Source organism: Vigna radiata, chromosome 11 (assembly GCF_000741045.1).
Source record: "Vigna radiata var. radiata cultivar VC1973A chromosome 11, Vradiata_ver6, whole genome shotgun sequence".
Classification (NCBI taxonomy): domain Eukaryota; kingdom Viridiplantae; phylum Streptophyta; class Magnoliopsida; order Fabales; family Fabaceae; genus Vigna; species Vigna radiata.
This window is the reverse complement of record NC_028361.1, coordinates 12,824,404-12,832,178: the sequence shown is the minus strand read 5'-3', so window position 1 is coordinate 12,832,178 and position 7,775 is coordinate 12,824,404. Positions and strand designations below refer to the sequence as shown.

The window sequence follows — 7,775 nt, the reverse complement described above, 5'->3', positions numbered from 1 at the left end:
TTCATATCTTATATAAGAGTTTTTCTTTTTAAACACCATACTATTTTGTAGAGGTAATTAATTTAAGAAAGTATAATATATAAAGTATATTATAACAAGACAGTAGATAAAATTGTTAAGATAGTATATTATAACAAGGGCCTAACATGGTTTTGTTAAGATTTTTTTATAACAAGACAGTAGATAAAATTGATGCTAAATTTAAAATTAGACATTTTATGTGACCTTCGTTTTTTAACAGTAACTTTAATTTTTTATAATACATATTACTATTATTAATAAATTAACATATAATAATAAGTTACTGAACAGTCACTTTTGTTAGGCATACGTAATTGTTTTTTTCTAAAATAAAATGAATAATTTTATACAATATATTTGACTGATTAAATATCATATATTTCAATAATATTTAATTTAATAAAACATTAATTAAAATAATTATCACCATATATATATATAAAATAAAATTAAAGTTAAGAAATTCCACTAGGTATTGAAATTAAAAAGAAAAAGAGTGGAAGAAGAGCGGGAAGGGGAAGTGGGAGCAGATGGAGAGTCTGCCTGTTAGGGTTCCTTTTTGGGAGCCTCCTCTCATACACAGAGGATATAAATAACACGATAGAAAATATGCTTCAGTCATCCCTTTTCTGATCTAGATTCCCGTTTCAAAAAGATCTTTTTTTTTTTCAAAAACTCTTTAAAACGACTTCTTTTCTCGAAACCCATCTCAAAACCCTCGAGTTCCTTGAGGAACTCTTTCGCTGCGATGCGTCTCCGGTCACTGTGACCATCAGTGATGCCTATTGAGCCGTGACGGTGGAATGCCCAATCAAGTATCTGCAACCCAATTTTTACCGTCACAATCTCCTCTATCACCAAGCCGATATGACGAATTAGGATTCCGCGTATGGATGTTTCGGTTCTAGAGTAGAGAGTCTTTTGTTCTCGGTGGAGTAGAAGGAGTGGAGAAGGGACATTAAAGCTTCGCTTTTGAATTTACAAGTAAGGGAGCGATTGACCCCATAGATATTGGAAAGGATGCCATCATCGGACTTTTTGGAAGGAAGCCTGTACCGTAAAATGGATCCCCAACCAAACCAAGAAGGAGGTCTGTTTTCTTAAATTGTAATAATCCCCAAATCATTTTTATCATCTGAGATTTTATGCTTTAATGTTTTGAGAAGATAGTATGTGTCATCTGATGAATAAGATTGTTCTGTGTGATAATTACTAATTTATTGGTCATATCTATAAATTTAAACACATACTTATTGGTTTGATTTTATGGTCATAATAATTAGAATTTAAACTTGGTAATATTTTCAGTGTCCAACAGAGGTTCAGAAGTGTATCAGTGATGCTGCTAAGAATTCTGGGGAGATGTTGGTTAAAGATTCTTTACCAGCAACTGTTGAAGTTGAAAAGGTTGAGGATTGCATTTCTGGGGAGCTGCTGGATAAGGATTCTTTACCAACAACTGTTGAAGTTGAAAAGGTTGGAAATTGCATTTCTGAGAAGTTGTAAGCCTTGGTTAAAGATTCTTTAAGGTAATTGTGTTTTTTTCTATTATAATTTCTTATTATAATGACAGACTCCTTTTGACTATTTAGAAAAGACTGCATGTTTCCAATATCTTTCTACGATATGATGATTTGGATAAAATTTTCTATGGTTTATATCTTAAGGATATGCTTTTGAGTGAAAATGGGTGGTGCCGTCCTATCCAAACCAGTCTTCATCTTTGTTTTTGGTTTATTTGTGAGATTGTTGCAACACATTAAGAAGCATACATAAGTTAGACACATGGACAACATAGAAATCATCTTCTAGGATGCTCTTACAAACCGAAACCTTAAACTTTACATCCTAATCCGAGCTTATTTTGTCCTAAACCATTGATTTCATGGTGCCAATAATTCCTTGACATGTATCTGCCACTCTGCTGTGAATCTTCTCTACATTTATTACAGCGTGTTTTGGTCCTCACTGTTTGATTTTTATTCATCTCTGAGCATCCACCACATGAATAAGTTTATAAGTTTATAACAGGTTTTTCTTTTCGAATATGATTTAATAATATTACACATTTTAAAAGAAAACTATTTACTATTAAAAATTTACTTACCTCACACATTTCAAAATACAAAATAAATAATGTCTAAAAATTCTAATCCGAATCCATAATAAAAAAGAAAAACATTTAAAGTTGACATAGTTAGTATTATATTTTTTCACTCATATCCCAACTATTTATGATACTAATACTTTTTATTTTTATGTTGATCTTCAAAATTGACATTGAACATTTTATGATACAGGCTTCCTCCCAAAAAGTTCAAAGCTTGACGATGACATTCCTTCTAATATCTATAGAGGTCAATCTTTCCCTCACTTGTAAATCCAAAAGTGAAGTTTCAATGTCCCTTTTCCACTACTCCAACTCCACTGAGAACACAAGGTTCCTTCTCTAGATCCGGAACTATTCATATGCTGAATCCTAACTCGTCGTATGGTGTTTACGGCTTGGTGATATAAGAGACTATGATGGTAAAAATTGAGTTACAGATACTTGATCGTGCATTCCACCATCACAGCACAGTAGACGTTATTTATGGTGGCAGTGATCAAATAAACATCGCAACGAAAGAGTTTCAAGAAACTCGAAGGTTTTGAGATAAGTTTCGGTGAAGTTGATGAAATGAGAAGATGATGAAATGTGAAGAGTAATTGTTTTAAAGAGTTTTGAGAAAAAAAGTCTTCTTGAAACGGGAATCAAAATCGGAAACGGACTGACTCGGCATAGTTTTTATCATGTTAACAATGTCCTCAGTGTATAGTTTTTATCATGTTAACTATGTCCTCAGTGTACGGGAGGGGCTCAAGAAGGACAGTTATCTTTAATCTACATTTCCATCTGCTTCCACTTCCAGCTCATCTTTCACTCTTTTTGTTTTTAATTAATGTTTTATTAAATTAAATTAAATATTAATGAAATATATAATATTTAATCCGCCAAATATATTATGTATAAAATTATTCATCTTAATTTAGAAAAAAAACAATTAACGTATGCCTAACAAAAGTGACTGTTCAGTAACTTATTATTATATGTTTAATTTAGTAATATGTATTATAAAAAATTAAAGTTACTGTTAAAAAAATGAAGGTCACATAAAATGTCTAATTTTAAATTTAGCATCAATTTATCTACTGTCTTGTTATACAAAAATCTTAATAAAACCATGTTAGGCACTTGTTATAATATACTATCTTAACAATTTTATTTGTTATGATATACTTTATATATTATACTTTCTTAAATTAATTACCTCTACAAAATAGTATGGTGTTTAAAAAGAAAAACTCTTATATAGGATATGAATTCACATCAACATTATGACTGAAGGTTTCTTTTTTATTGTTTTCCTTACATCTTTATTTCCTATATTTAATCTAATTATATAATCTATTCTAACTCCGAACTCCCTTCTTCCTTTTTCTCATATCTTTTTCCTCACAGTATATTATTACAAAATTTAACGTAACCAGCTAAAGTTTGTTCTCACATTATCCAACTAGCTAAAGTTTGTTTGTGTTAAAATTTACTTTTGAAAACATATTCCAAATTCGAAAAAACATTCTTTAATAATCAAGTATAGTTCGTATCTTAATTCTTTCAAAATTTTAAATCAATATTTGTATTCATACAATTAGTTTTAAAATACATTAATAGAGACAAATAAGATTTTTTTTGTGTTTGAGGATGTTATAACGACTTTGAACTGTTTAGATAAGAGAAACTAGTACTTAAGTCTTTCATACTAATATTATTAAGTTTATGAGTGCATGTCATTGATTGATTTCTAATGAATTGGTTTTGTGATAAATATGATTGATTGTGAATTGTGTGTCGTGACTTGTTTGAATTATGATTTGTTAATTTGGATCATATTGCGTGTTTAAGAGAGTTATAATATGAGTAATTAGTTGAGTGGTACAAGTTTTCATTCGAGTGGTACAAGTTTTCATGCTTAAAACTATTTTGAGAATATTTGGTACTATTGGTTGAGTGCTTAGTTTTATGAATGCTTTGGCATTGAACAGTGGTGGGACACCGTTGAGTTCCAACTTTCATTACAAGTTAGGAGCATGATGCTTGGCTTAGTGAGAAACTTCTGACAACACTCTAATTATGTATTAATTTTCTTTACAAAGAACTATACAACTTTCCTAATTTTTTTTTCTATGAGGAAAACACATACTTCATGAATAATCACAACTTTGAGGTAATAAATAAGTGTGAAAACAAGTATTTTTCACACTTATCAACTNNCCCAAACTTCAATTATTTCATGTCCTCATGAAAACACAACCCAACACAATTGACAACTGAAAATTTTAAACAATAACTTTGCACACTAGAAAAAGTTACATGCTGATATTTCTTAAAATAGTTCTTTAATACATTTTTTTCTTACAAATTTATTGGTCCTTGGATAACTATGCTTGAGTGTTCTGAGCAGAAGCCTTCACTACAAGAAAATTGCAAGTTATCTACAAATATTTATATACGGATTTTAATCCGTATATAAAATAGATATTATATACGGATTTTACATACGGCTTTTGAAAAATAAATTACATACCGATTTTATATACTGATATTTTCCGTATATAAAATTTATATATAAATTTAACATGTTAAAATGAGAAAATATGTGAAAAACATCATCCATATGTAAGTAAAAGAAATAATTATTTAAAATTAAAATCTAAAAATTCTTTTCCCTCTTTTATTATCACCTTTTTCCACTACTTTCAAAATTCTAAAAATATTACAATTTATTTCCCTCTCTTACAATCACCCTTTTCCCTCAATTTTTCAAAATCTAAAAATTTTACAAATTTCATTCAAAATTTATCACTAATCGTGGTCATTATTTCAAGTTCTCTCAAAGGATGAACCCTAAAGGGTTTCTTCTCCTTCATTGCCGCACCTTCTTCAGAGATATACGAACCCTTTCGAGCTCTCACTGACATACAAAGTCTCGCTCACTCTCAGTTCAGCGCCTCCCCTTGCCTCCACTCTCGTTCACTCTCAACTTAGTCCCTTCTCACCATCACTCTCCATCGCCGGCAGTCCATGCCACCGTCTCGCCATGAGTCCCTTTCGTAATCTCTCCCTTTGGCTCTCATTCGCTCTCGCTTGCTTCTGTCCATAAGTCCCCCTCGGCGTCACTCCATCTGTCCATCTGGTAATAGCTTCTCTCATGGTTCATTCATAAAACCCTAAAATTGGAAGATCAGAAAACCCTAATTTAAGATATTTTCGATGAAATGTTTTTTTTTTCTCATTATGTTTTTGTTGGAGTTTTCTTTAAAACCGTGGAAAATAGGGTAATGTGAGTAAAGCCCATGAAAAATTTACTCACTCACACTCGTCAATGGTGAGGCTTAGGACGGGCATTGATTCGGCGTTCTGGGACCTCAACGTGGCCTCGCCGTAGTGCCACGACGGTTGGGCCAAGTCCGTTCCCGGAGACCCTTTTTCGGTGGAAGCCTCCGTTGCCAGCAAAGTGCTCCGCCCACAACAATTTTCCTTCCTCTGAAACGAGCTCCCTTTTCCCATTGTCGCTCCCTTGCTCTCTCCCACTTTCCCCCAAGGGTTTGGGCTCCTTCGGTCTCCAGGACCTTCTCCTCAAACTCTCCTCTTCTCGTTGGTACCTAACTTTTTCACTCTCAAACAACTTGCTTTCGCTACTCTTTTGTGATTTGGTTGATGTTGATGGCAAATGGGGTCTCCAGCTTTTGATTGACAGTTCTTGTTATTGATATGTTAAGGTTATATTCGTTGGGGAACTTTTTATTTGGAAAAGTCTTTTATCTGGCATGTTCCAGAATTTCATTCGCGTGCATTGATTTCCAATTACCTGGTTGTTGTATCAAGAGTATGATACGGAGGAACATGGTGAAAACCTTGTGAGTTTACNGGTCAAAGTTTGGTGGGCCAAGGATCATGAGTAAGTACTTGGCATGTCTTGACATTTTCATATGTTGTCACTGTCAGTGTAAATTGTTTTAAGAAGCAGTAAGAAAGTGGTTCATATGGTTTTACATTTCCTTTTAAATTTAATATGTACTTTGGATTGCAACTTAAGGAGTTTTAGCTGCATTCCTTACTACATGTCCTTCGGTCACCAGTAACTTTGCATTGGTAGACTCATGTGAAGCAAGAGTTTCAAATNAATTNNGGCATGGATTTTGTGTTTGTTTGGTCAATTCTACATTAGTTCCATTATATCTTTATTCGAGTCTAAAATCACTTCATNGTCTCTTTTTCAATCAATTAAATTTCTACTCCCAATAAACAAATTAGTTTCTTCTCCAAGGGTTTGCTTATCAAATTTTGATCCTACAACTGCATTATTGACGACAGACTTACCTTGAACCAGTTAAAGTTTATCAACAATTGGTGGTTTCACTTGGCTAATAATTTTCATTTTCTGATGAGGAGCTTTTGCGCTTGACAGCATCTCACTGCGAATTTTCTCCAAGTCATCATCAATCATATATATTAGCATCAAAAGTCTCTTGTTTCCTTAGCATTTGACACGTAGTACATATAACTATAATGTATCTAATTTGATTCATGTTACATAACTAGTTGGTTTTGATGCAGGAAAAACTAGAAATAGTTAAGAAGGATTGTGAAGCAATTAGTGCTGTTAAAGGATTTGTAAGACCATATTCTCTTATAAGTTATGAAAAATTTCAAGAATAAAGCTTTTGAAGATTACTTTAAATTTAATTTGTTTTTTTTTTTGTTGCTTTTGAATATTGCAAGTGCATGAATCATCTGATATTTGGGTTGCTCTGTTTGCATCAATGCTTAATGGTCCTGTTAAGTTTTTTTTATTATAACCACTTATTAGTTATGAACCTGTTTGGAACCATATAAATATCTTTATTATAACCATTCTTCAAGGTAATCTGGACCCTTCTAATTTTCATCATAATAAATAAATTTATACAAAATTTAAATTAATATAAATAGATAAGTTTATGTCCTGTTGCTATATACAAAATAAATTGTAGAAAACTAAACAATATCAATGCATATTTTTCAAAATACTGAAAATATAATTCTTGGTAGCATTGTCAATGTTGGAAACATGTCATTTTTTTTCTGCCTGTTTATACCTACTTTTTGGATGATTAAGTAATAAATCTTTATAATAATGCAGAAAATTGTTGTTTAACAGTTAGGTGATTTGCAAAAATAATCTTGATACGTGACTCCAAGTTATGCATATTTTATAGAACACTCAAAGCCTAAATACAAAGTTCTTTACCTAGCAGGTTAGTTTGTTTGATGATTGATAATGTGGGGTAAATAGCTATGCTTATTTTTCATTTGTAAGACGTAATCGTCTTGTACTATGAATCATACTTTTAGATCATTATATCATTTGATGGAGTTGGAGGAGTTACTCTGCAATTAAATTTCAGGACCTTAAATTATACTCCAATATCTAAATGAATTTCCAAAACTTAGTATATTTGTTTAATAGAGGAATCTAATACACTGGCATACATTATTAAAAAAACATTTAGAATAAATGTTAATTAACAAGTTTATGAATTTAAACACACTTTACTGTTGGAATACAAAGACATAAACACTGCATGCAACAATGATGATTACATGTGAATAAAATATGAAGGAAATTCTGAGATGCAGGGACAAACTAATATTGAAGTTATTAGTATGA

At 31.6% G+C, this 7,775-nt stretch overlaps 2 long non-coding RNA genes across 6 annotated transcripts in view; both read left to right on the top strand.

Annotated features, from left to right (window-relative positions):
- Positions 1-510: 510 nt before the first annotated feature.
- Positions 511-2,932, top strand: LOC106776527. The gene is made up of 3 exons (XR_001376905.2): positions 511-1,111; positions 1,330-1,550; positions 2,322-2,932. It is a non-coding gene; the product is annotated as an uncharacterized LOC106776527 (long non-coding RNA).
- A 1,946-nt stretch (positions 2,933-4,878) lies between these two features.
- The window catches only part of LOC106778049, a 7,718-nt gene continuing 4,821 nt past the window's right edge, over positions 4,879-7,775 (top strand). The window contains exons 1-3 of one of the 5 annotated variants that reach the window (XR_002670117.1): positions 4,883-6,023; positions 6,683-6,739; positions 7,248-7,362. This is a non-coding gene — a long non-coding RNA (uncharacterized LOC106778049). Of the gene's footprint in view, positions 6,740-7,247; positions 7,363-7,775 lie in introns of all 5 variants that reach the window. The other 4 variants (XR_001377006.2, XR_002670114.1, XR_002670115.1 and 1 more) reach the window with 4 other exon arrangements.